Raw genomic sequence first — 12,478 nt, 5'->3', positions numbered from 1 at the left:
CTTCGCTTCCTAAGCCGACAATCTCATTTGTGATGAGAGCTAGCCTAGGATACATCTTGAACTTATCAAGCTGACTCTGAAGCACATCCAACTTAGATTCCTCGTCCGATTCAGTACCTTCGTGCATAACAACCAAAGTATCCCAAATTTTCTTTGCATTCTCAAGGCTGCTGGTTTTTGTTGAATTCTTGGGGGCACAAGCAGTTGAACAACATGTTGTAGGCCTGAGCATTGTATTGCAACATCTTCAATTCTTCTGTTGGCGCATCACGATCCATTTCTCTTTCTTCTCTAAAGAAATCACCTTGCACACCAACACGAACAATAGCCCAAACGGCAGGGTTATGAATAAGAATATGCATTTTCATTTTATGCTTCCAACTAGTAAAGTCCTTACCATCAAAATATGGACCTCTATGATGATAATTTCCCTCACTAGACGCCATACTCTCCTAGGTTGTGAAACCAATGAAATGGAGACCAAAGCTCTGATACCACTTGTAGGATCCGAAGTATGTCTAGAGCGGGGGTGATTAGACTACTTAACCAAATAAGAACTTAGCCTTTTCCCAATTTTAGTTGTGGGCCACTTTTAGCAATTATGACTAGTCAAGTTCACCCTACACATTCATATATAAGAGTATAACATCAGAATGTAAATACATGCAAATGTAATGTAGAGGGTAGGGAAGGAAGATCAAACGCAAAGGTTTACATGATGATTTTTGGCATGGTTCCGATAGGTGGTGCTACCGTACGTCCACGTTAGTGGAGACTTCAACCTACGGAGGGTAACAACTGCAAGAGTCCAGGGAGGGCTCCACCCACAAGGGGGCCATGAAGAAGCGGCCTTGTCTATTCCATCATGGCTTACGTCCACACAGGACTAGCCTCACTCACAGTATATCTTCACGAAGTAGGTGATCTCCTTGCCCTTACAAACTTCTTAGTTCAATTCCACAACATGAAGTAGGAGGCTTCCAAGCGACACCTAACCAATATAGGAGGCACCACCCTTCAAAAGATAATATATGCGATAGAACGATGAACTCCTTACTCTTGTGCTTCAAAAGATAGTCTCCTCAACATCAATCACTCTCTCATAGATTTGGCATGAGTAGGAGAGATTTATTTTGTGGAAAGCAACTTGGGGAGGTTAGAGATCTAGTTTCGAATGGTTGGATTGGAATCTCTTGATCTCAACAGATGAGTAGGTGGCTCTCTCTCAAACAAAAATGGATCTGGCAGGTGTGCGTGTGTTCTGAGTGCTTCCTATGCGAATGAGAGGAGGCGGAGGGATATATATATATATAGGCATCCCAAAATACAACTGTTACAACATTATTGCCCAACTCGGTGACACCGAAATGAATGTCGGCGGTACCGAGTTGCACTAAATGTGGCAACTTTTGAATTCTCGGTGAGACCGATATATGAATCTTGGTGGTACCGATAAGATGACCTAGGGCAGTTTGCAAATCTCACTGAGATTGATTTCAAATTCAAAAATTCGGATTCTTGAAATCTGCTCAAAAGAAAGTTGGTCACATGCTCTTGGTGGTACCGAGAGATTAGGTTGTGGCAAAGGATCCGTCACTGGAAAAATCGGTAGGGCCGAGTGGGAAAACTTGGTGGCATTGATTTTGCTGTTTTGGCTTGGGATAGAGATATTTGTAGGAGAATGATTGAATATTTTTGGTGGCTATCTCTAAGAACTTGAGCAACCCATCATAATACCTCACTCCCTTTTAATAGTATTGGCTTTCCTATGGATTCAAAAGTGAATTCTCACAAATGTAAAATGTAGAGTCCTCTTGCTTGAAGGTTGAGCCAATCATATTCCTTTCGCTGCATCAAGGGGTTTCTCCTCACAATCCTTTAGCCAATGCATATTTGAAATTTTCTGAAATATACTTGGATAAGATCATTAGTTCAACGATACATATATTGTGATTAATTACCAAAACCACCTTAGGGAGCAATTGTGCTTTCCCCATGGCGGGTTAACCCGTGGGGTACATCCCCAACAACCTCTTTGTATGGGCGGCATTTGGCGGTCTCAAGTACTCATGGCCAAACACTGCCACCGCAGCCTTGCAAAAATTGCACATTGATAGAAGGTATGTGGACTCACTAATACACACGTACTCATCCACGAGATAACCTGGAATTCCATACACAAGCATGCATATAGTCGCAATGCATTTTTGTTAAGAGGAGAACCCAAGCTTGCCAACGACATCCTGTTTACACTCGAAGTATGGGTCATATGCCACCACTTCCTCTCTAATACGATTGAACAAATGCCTCGTCGTACTGAATCGACGACAAAATTGATGTGGTTTGTAGAGCAGGCCATTCTCAAAGTAAGCGACATAGAGCATGGTCTGGCCGCTCTCCCTATTGCGGTTCAAGGCCGGAGCATGACCCGAGACTGAGCTCCTAAACCAAGGACGATGTTTGGCAATGTGATCATTAACAACCAATTCAGTCACCACAATTTCTTCGTTATCCGAGGACGAATCATCCGATGAACAAATGAAATTGTGAAAAAAATATCCATCTTCACTGTCCATGATACCTTGCGACCAAAGTGTCGAACACGTTGCGGTAGTTGTGGTGGGTACGTCTTGCATTCGTGGGCGGTTGCAGTTGGCATGCTCCTCGCAAGCAGATGGCGAGGCTGGCATTGGCGTTCGGCGCCCTGCACCTATGCAACACGTGTCGTAAGGTGATGAGGTCGATGGTCGTCGTCGCCGGTCGTTGCTTCTCTCCCCACCGGAAGAGCCACGAAACCGTTTGCATGGTGCAGGCTATAGGATGGGGTGGTTGTGGTGTGGGCGACCTGGCAAGCTTTAGTGAGGAAGACGACCGAGAAAAATGTGTAGGGCCGGCGGCGGCGATGACGAGGCGGAGGGAGGGGAAGGGGAGATAAAAGAAGGTTTGTGTCCTTGACAGATGGACCAGGGGAAAACAAGGGCACACGTCACCTTCCGTCCATGTGTGTCCGCTTTGATGCAAACATGGTCCAAATTTTATTGATAAATATAGGATGAAAGCGGGTGAAAAGGGGGCAAATATCCATTTATTTCCGTGCGTTGGGACGGATTTATATCCGTTTATCTCTAGATCAGGGTGGTGCGTTGGATTTGGCCTTACTGGTTGGGCACTGATCTGCGCCGGCGCGTCGGCCAAAAGTTCCGGCCGGTGCATGCGAGCCGCGAGATCCGCCAGATCGAATGTTGTTTGACCATCATATTTGACCATGCAGCAAAAATCGTTGATGGTAGCAAAAACAAGCAGCGATGTAGCAAATTTCGACCACAGATACAACAAAAACATGGTTGTAGCAAAAATTATCAACGCGTAGCAAAAAATTGACGCCGATGATGTGTGGTATCAAAATAAAATGTGGGTTGTATAAAAAACAATTCAGTGAACTCGGATTGCAACTCTGACGAACATGAATGCAGCTTTTTTAGTGAACGATTTTAGCAAAAGTTGATACCGGTTGTAGCAAAAATTAACACCGGCTGCAGCAAAAAAATGGTCGTCGCCGTCGCAGCTCCGCCACCATGGATGTAGTAAATTTCATCGCCGGTAGTAGCAAAAATCAACATGGGTTGCAGCAAAAACAGAAAAAATGATCGACGTCATCACAACTCCGTCATTATGGATATAGTAAGGGCGCGATTGGATCGTCGTTTCATGGATGATTACAGGTGTAAAACATCCAAGTGAAAAATTAATACACGTTTCTCGGAGTCAACCGCTTGGTTGGTTGTTTAGATCCTAAAAAAGGGGCTGTTTTTTGCCTTACACCTGGAAAAAGAATACACACCTCCCGCGCTCGTTTCATTTCCAACCGGATTTTGCGGGCACCCAGTTTAATGCGGGTGGAAGACGTTACAGGCGGAAAATTAATACTGCGAAAAAAGGCAAACCAAGCGCGGCCTAAAATCCTTATCGATAGTAACAAAAAAATATATATTAACAGTTACAATAAAAAATAATGCGTTGCATGAGAGGAAAAGGGTCTCTCACCGCGCAGCACCGGCCTAAAGGTTTGGCGGACGCGCCGTCGGAAAAGTTTCCCTTTAGGTCGTGCTTGAATCGTCAGATGGCTTTTGAATACACGCGTAAAAATTACAGACCTCAAGACGTCGTTTCAGTTTTCAGATCGAAAACTAAAAACAACCGATAATATACAACTGTAAATTAAATCCGGGTGTATAAATTTACAACCGTACCGGGCCGGCAAAATTGACAAAAATGACCCCTGGGACGAAAGAACTCACGGATTGACCCCTCGGGGGAAATAATTCACCGGCTTGACCCTTTTGTGTGGCGCCCGACACCTAGGCGCCACACTGTACTGTGTGACGCCTAGAGGTTAGGCGCCACACCCCCGACCACGTGGCAGGGAGGGCCCCACCCCCAGGCAGTGTGACGCCTAAGCCTCGGGCGTCACACATTGTAATGTGTGGCGCCTGACCCTTAGGCGCCACACACTGACTTACAGAGCCACGGGCCAGCCCCCTCCCCACCCCCTCCCCACCCCCTCCCTCATTCAAACAGAAACTTCCATTGCGGCGGCTGGCTCTCATCCCCTCCCTAATCCCCTCCCCCATCTCCTTCAGATCTGAGGATTTCTTGCTTGGATTGATCCCCCAAGGTAATGTCCTCCCCCATCCCTTCCCTTTCCCATCCTTCTATCCAATTTTATTATGTTTTGGTTGAGTAGATTGATTTTAGTAGATTGATTTGAGTAGGTTCTTAGGATTTGACTAGTTAGGATTTGGTTGAGTATATGAGTAGTTAGTAGTTAGTAGTAGTAGTAGGTATAGGAATTGCATTAGGTTTTGGTTTTGGTTGAGTATATGAATAGTGAGTAGTAGTAGTAGTTAGTAGTAGTAGTAGTTAGTAGTAGAGGTAGGTATAGGAATTGTATTAGGTTTTGACTAGTTAGGATATGAGTTAGGATTTGACTAGTTAGTATATGAGTTAGGATTTGCATTAGGTTTTAACTAGTTAGGATATGAGTTAGGATTTGACTAGTTAGTATATGAGTTAGGATTTGCATTAGGTTTTAACTAGTTAGGATATGAGTTAGGTTTTGACTAGTTAGGATATGAGTTAGGATTTGCATTAGGTTTTAACTAGTTAGGATATGAGTTAGGTTTTGACTAGTTAGGATATGAGTTAGGATTTGACTAGTTAGTTGAGTATATGACTAGTTAGTAGTTAGTAGTAGTAGTAGTTAGTAGTAGTAGGTATAGGAATTGCATTAGGTTTTCGTTTGTAGTTAGTGGTAGTAGTTAGTATTAGTAGTAGTTCATATGAGTATATGAGTCTTATTTGAATATTAGTAAATGAGTAATTTTTTGTGATTTGTAGGATGGTGTGGCTTCTGAATGATCTTTATGACGCTGAACACCGGGCCTATTTCATGTCGGAGAAGAAGATGGTAATTAGAAAATGATTAGTAGATTAGTAATATTTTGAAAATGTAATAACACTTGATATCTTCTTCTCCTATATGTTTGCAGGAGCTTACGCCCCTGAAGATCCGGTCTCATGGGGCATCCTCCGTAATGCATTACGATGAGCGGTACACCCCGTACATCGAGATGACGGGACTCCTTCCATTCGTGCAGCTTGTGAGTCGGTCAACTCCAAATCTGAACGCTGCGGCAGTCACAACACTCATTGATCGTTGGAGGCCGGAGACACATAGTTTTCACCTCCGGACCGGAGAGATGACGGTTACTCTTCAAGATGTTTCCATGATCACCGCTCTTCCCATCGAGGGGAAGCCACTATGTATGAGCACTGATTCTGAGGGATGGCGGCATCAAATGGAGGCTCTTATTGGTATGTCGCCGCAGGAGCCGGAGGTGGAAGATGGAGGGAAGAAAGATAGAGTCCCTGCCGGCGCCACTTTCACTTGGTTTGCCGCCAACTTTGCTCATTGTCCTGAGGACGCAGATGACGAGGTCATCCAGAGGTATGCTCGCGTCTACATGTGGTACGTCATCTCTAGGACTATCTTTGCGGACGGCACAGGCAAGAATGCTACTTGGATGTGGCTGAAGGCGTTGACTGTTTTGGACAACAAGTTCAGCTGGGGCTCGGCCGCACTGGCTTACTTGTATCGGCAGGTAATAAATTGTTAATATTAAGTATTCTCTGTTATCTTTTTCTGCTAAACTGATGCATGTTTGTTGTTACTTGTAGTTGGACGATGCTTGTCGCAGGACGACAAAGGACGGTGGAGTTGGTGGTTGTATGCTCCTACTTTCAGTATGGAGTTGGGAACGCCTACCTGTTGGACGCCCTAAAAGCTCAAAGTGGAATACCTGGGATGACCACGACAACCCTGTACGACAACCTACATGGGCTTACAAGTGGGACTTGGTATCGGAGGTGGCAAGCGAAGTGAACCTATTGGACAAGCAATACACCAACGAGATGGATTCGCTTACCCCCGAGCAGGTAAGATGGTTTCAGAGTTGACTTCCAGCTTCTATGTTGTGAGTGAAATGAATTGTGGTATTCATCTTGTGTTGTAGGTTGAATGGGAGCCATATGGTGTCGGGACAAACTTTGGTGATGCACACACGTTCGAGCTGAATGCACTATGCGTGCAGGAAAGACATCTTTGGCTAATGCGTTGTCCCCTAATATGCAATTGGGCGGTTGAGTGGCATCTCCCGCATCGTGTGCTGCGTCAATTTGGTTACTTTCAGCCACACCCGCCGGAGTGGGTGGACACGGACACACAGCTTCACAGGTAACAAAAAATAATTAGTGATTAGTTTTGTTCTTAGTGTTGAGAGAGCTACTGATGTGTTTTGTTCAAAGCAGGTTGGATAGGAGGAGGCAGCGAAAAATCAAGGACTGGCAGAAGCATCATAAGAGCTACGTCCTTATGTTCGAGCAAAGTGTGCAGGCAACTTCGAGCATACAACGAACCCAGTACCGTCAGCATTGTGCTCTTGCGTTCAGCAACTACCTAAGATGGTTTCAGGAGAGTACTCGTGTCGAGATTTGTCCGCCGGCTTACGAGGAGGACATATTGGAAGAACCCACTGAGTACGATGAACTTGCCCAAGGCGGTTACAGCAAGTTGATTCGCGAAGGGTACCAAACTTCCTTCGCCCCTGTCCTGAACTTTGTGGTAAGTGTGCTCCCCTATGTAATTTATGAATTCTAGCGGGCCTATTCACTTGCACTTATTTGTTGTCATTGTCTTGTGATCATAGCGCAAAGAGGTCAAGAAACAAGCTGACGAGGTCCATTTAGTTGTTGTTGCAGTTGTTGTGAACCATTTAGTGCTGTCAAAAGATCCTTATTGCTGGAAATATATTGCTTTATTGCTGTCAAAAGATCCTTATTGCTGTCAATATATTGATTTATTGCTGTTATAAGATCTTTATTGCTGTCAAAAATTGCTATATTGCTGTCCAAATTCAGTTCCAGCAGGTTTTCACATGTGTGGCGCCTAAGGCTTAGGCGCCACACATGTGTAGTGTGGCGCCTAAGCCTTAGGCGCCACACATGGGCTTATACAGCCTCAGCGCAGCCCCTCCCCACCCCCTCCCCCAGTATAAGTCCATGTGTGGCGCCTAAGGCTTAGGCGCCACACATGTGTAGTGTGGCGCCTAAGGCTTGTGTGGCGCCTAAGGCTTAGGCGCCACACATGGGCTTATACAGTCTCAGCGCAGCCCCTCCCCCCACCCCCCTCCCCCAGTATAAGTCCATGTGTGGCGCCTAAGCCTTAGGCGCCACACTACACATGTGTGGCGCCTAAGGCTTAGGCGCCACACACTCTGTCATGCCTAGAACTGCATCTTAATGGAGGAGGAGTTCAAAAATAGTGGTGGAGGAGTTCAGATACATACGTTAAAACATACAACACAAAGCACATAGTAGTGGTGGTGGAGTTCAAACATACATACGGTTCTTGAAGTAACTTACGTCCAAAAGTGCATACATAGTGGAGTTTCATTGTCATAAAGCGCGGAACCAAACAAGGTTCAACAACACATAGATTACAAGCATCCGGCTCTATTGGGTCGAGCAAGGCCCCTTACCCTTCTTCTTCTTCCTCTCTTCTTCCTCTTCCTCTTCCCTTTTGCGCAGTTTTGAAGCCTCTTCCTTAACCCTCTCCGTGAAGCGCTGATGCTCCCGCTCTCTCTTTGCTGCGGCCTCTGCCAACATCTTCTTAAAGTTAGCTTCATATTCTTTTTTACGTTTCTCTAGCGTCTTCCTGTCATTCTCCTTTATCCTAGCCTCATATCGCTTATGCTCAAGGAACATTTGCCACTCCTCATCCCTCTTTGCCTTATCCTCCTCATCCTTCTTCTTTCGCGCTTCCGCTGCATCCTCCTCTCTCAACTTCTTTGCAGCCCTCTCCATCAACAGCTGCTCCTCACTGGCTGCATCCTTCTCCTCCCCCCACTCCGCTTTTGCCTTGTTCGGCTGAGAAGCGGCCATACCTACAAAACATGCATCATAGCTCATAGTTAGTAAAATAACACACAAAGGAGCATCAAAAACAACATGATAAAGATAAGTGAAATATGTGACATACGGAAATGGTCCTTGTAGGTATCCACGCATACCAATCCTAGTAAGTCCACCACCTATCCCACCACTGCCTCTAGCACCACCACGACCTATCCCACCCCTGCCTCCAGCACCACCACGACCTATCCCACCACTGCCTCTACCACCACCACTTCCTCTAGTACCACGTCCTCTAGTAAGCCCAAGTCGGCTAGGAACATGTTGAGTAGGAACTTGTTGGCTCGTGCTTCCTTGACCCGTCCCTTGTTGGCTCGTGCTTCCTTGACCCGTCCCTTGTTGGCTTGAACTTGGTTGGCTAGGACTTGGTTGGCTAGGACTTGGTTGGCTTGACCTGGAATCATTGTTTTTGGACTTCTTCTTTCGCGCGTACACCTTCTTCTGTTGTGCCCTGTTACACCGCAATCTCCACATTGTGATCTCTCAGTAGGCTCTTGGAATTGGTTGTTCCCCATTTCTCTGCCACCACCATGGCCCCATCCATCCATGTCTCCTCTAAAACGCTTTGTCTTTCGTCTTCCCAGTTTCACAACCTTCCACTCTGGGTCGGGCCATAGTTGTACTCCATGATACTCCGGCCATTGTGATTGGTCAAAGTATGGTTCAAATCTAGGAGCCCATGTATGCTTCGTGGTCATGATCGAGAACTCGGACTCCCTCACGGTTAGTGGATGGTTGACGTCCACATTCCTACTGCGAGCTGCCGTGTACAAATGCGAGCATGCGAGATGAAGCAACCTTGGTCTCCCACAAGAGCAATCACACAAGGATAAAGACACCTTGAACGCCCTGTTTCCGTGTTGCTGGCCATCGTTTGTCATTCCTCCGGGCTCATTCACTTCGTATGTACAATCCTCGTTGTTGTACAGGGTAGCCGTTTGGGAGTCAGCCTTCCGTGATTGAAATACCATCCATTTGTCAACCTTTGGTGGAAACTGGTACTTATACTTTTTCTTGTTCTCTCCCGCAATCTGATCATCTGTTTCTTGTGAGTACTTTAGAAAGTATGCTCTCAACTTGTCGAATGTGTATTGAACTATTGCCGTCACCGGCAACGCACGGACACCCTTCAACACCCGGTTGAAGCATTCTGCCATGTTACTGGTCATTTGACCATATCTTCGGCCATCTTCGTCATAAGCTCGTGCCCACTTGGCCCGAAGTTCAATGTGCCTGTTAAGAAACTCAAGCCCACCTGCATCAAGTTTTTTGTTTACAAGCAAAGCATTATACAATCTTGCAAATCGTTTGTCAGAAAATGCTTGACAACAATCCTGAAGATCATCCGCGAACTCCTTGCTACCACATGCCCGGTAGAAGTTTGCACAGAAATGCCTCATGCACCATCGATGATGCAAAGGAGCATGACCGGGAATGACAATGTCAACCGCGTTAAGTATGCCTTGATGACGATCCGATATGACACATATTTCCCTCTCAAACGGTAATACTTTGGTTCTCAAAATATGCAAGAACCATTCCCAGTTAACATTGTTCTCTGCCTCAACCAAAGCAAAAGCCAAAGGCATCAACCGGTTATTGGCATCACTTGCTATTGCAACCAACAAAGTGCCCTTGAATTGTCCGGTCAAAAACGTGCCATCGATGGAGATGAAAGGACGACAGTGCTGGAAAGCCCTCACACATTGCTCAAATGCCCAAAATGCACGGCCAAATACGCGAACCCTATTTCCATTCTTAATCCTTGTTTTCTCCCCATACGGCTCGACCACATGAACCATGCCCGGGTTAGTGTGGGCAATAGCTCCCAACAACCTAGGTATGCGGTTGTATGCTTCCTCCCAATCACCATACAACATCTTGAATGCGGCTTGCTTTGCTTTCCATGCCTTACCATATTTCACCTCGTAGTGAAAGAGGGCTTTCACAAGGTCTTGTACGCTTTTTATGCTCATTGTAGGAAGAGAGGAGATGGAGTTGGAAAGCCTATAAGCGATGAACTCGGAGGTTAGTTGTCTATGGCTTTGCGACGATAGGGCACCATCAACCCTCTTGCCTTGACACATGTGAGGCATACAACTGACAATGTTCCATCCTGGCCCTCCTTTCCATGGTCTTGCACAGACAATCCAAGGACAACCTCTATCCTCACAAGCAACCGTGTAACGCAGCTTCATGTTTGAATGAACAACTTTGTGTGGCCTGTAATGCGTAACAGAATATTCATCCAACCACATCTTCAGTTCAAAGAATGTTTCGAACTTTGACCCCGGCAAAATAATATTCTTCCCATGTGTGTCCCGATGAGAAGGTGGCCTAACTCCAAACAATATGCCTTCGCCTCCGTCAACCACGGCTTCATCCGCAATGCTAAGATCCTCGAACAATGGTGTCCGGTGATCACGCTTTAATACCTTCGTGAAAGCTTCAGCCTCCTTTGCCGTGAACCCTTCCTCATCAACTTCTTCATCGGGACCCTCATCGTCAGACTCAGAGGCATACCCACGTGAGTACGGAATGGAATGGTCCATTGTCTCTTGCAAATTATATTTGTCCAAATCACCAAGATTGTTGTCATGAAGAACATTACCATCATCATAGTGCTCATAATTAGCCTCTACCAATGGTTCATGTTCAATGTTGACCTCTTCGTTAGCCTCATAAACACAAGAAAGAGGTTCAATACTGGCCTCTTCGTTGATGGTTGCAGGAATAGCTTCAACAATCGAAGAGGAAACCCGGTTCAAATCCAACAAGTTAGGAACATTTGTTTTCATGGCAAATAACTCTAGAGCCTTGTCTAGTGATTCTGCCACCGTATCCTTGTATGCAAGCCAACGTTGCTCGGAGTTGACACGCATGGTCTTCCAACGAATGTGCATTCCGAATCCCACATTATGCCTACCAGCAAACTCAACTACATCACTAGGGTCCATCCAATTCAAATCCTTTCGAACTTGTTCCAACAATTCAGCATAGCTAGGACACAAATCGAACACCATGTCAAGCTCATCCGGGTCCGGACCAATATTGCCTTTTAAAAAGGCATCCTTGTCCACGTGATGAACATAAACACATGTTCTTCTCATACCTAAACAACAAAACATAGAACCTTTTTATGAGCAATCATACAATTACAATAACCATAGCCTAACTTCCAAATAACCCTAACCCCCTCATAACCCTAACACAACCAAACATCCCTAACCCTAGCATAACCATAGCCTAACCCTAGCCTAACCCTAAAACAACCATAATGCACACATCCAAACAACCCTAATCCTAACCCCATCATACCCCTTATCCTAACATACAAACAATAAAACAATATGATATACATCCCACATTTCATGAAAAACTAGGGTTTCCTCAAATTTGCAAAAAAAAGAACACAAAAGATATTCCTTTGGATGAGAATGAGGGAAGAGGTGGGGATTACCTTAGGGGAGTGATTGGACAACAAATGCCCGCTCCAAACCTTCAGATTTGGTGATGTAGAGAAGGATTTGAGGGAGGGGGCAATGGCTGGGAGAGGGGCTGGGGGAGGGGAATGAGGGAGGGGGTGGGGAAGGGGGTGGGGAGGGGGCTGGCCCGTGGCTCTGTAAGTCAGTGTGTGGCGCCTAAGGGTCAGGCGCCACACATTACAATGTGTGACGCCCGAGGCTTAGGCGTCACACTGCCTGGGGGTGGGGCCCTCCCTGCCACGTGGTCGGGGGTGTGACGCCTAACCTCTAGGCGTCACACAGTACAGTGTGGCGCCTAGGTGTCGGGCGCCACACAAAAGGGTCAGGCCGGTGAATTATTTCTTCCAAGGAGTCAATCCGTGAGTTCTTTCGTCCCAGGGGTCATTTTTGTCAATTTTTCCTACCGGGCCTGACTGGTTCCAAACGCAATCCCATTGTCTCATCCGATCGTCTCCGAGTTCGAA

Source organism: Hordeum vulgare, chromosome 4H (genome assembly GCF_904849725.1).
Source record: "Hordeum vulgare subsp. vulgare chromosome 4H, MorexV3_pseudomolecules_assembly, whole genome shotgun sequence".
In the NCBI taxonomy this organism is placed as follows: Eukaryota; Viridiplantae; Streptophyta; class Magnoliopsida; order Poales; family Poaceae; genus Hordeum; species Hordeum vulgare.
Note: the sequence above shows the minus strand (reverse complement) of the source record.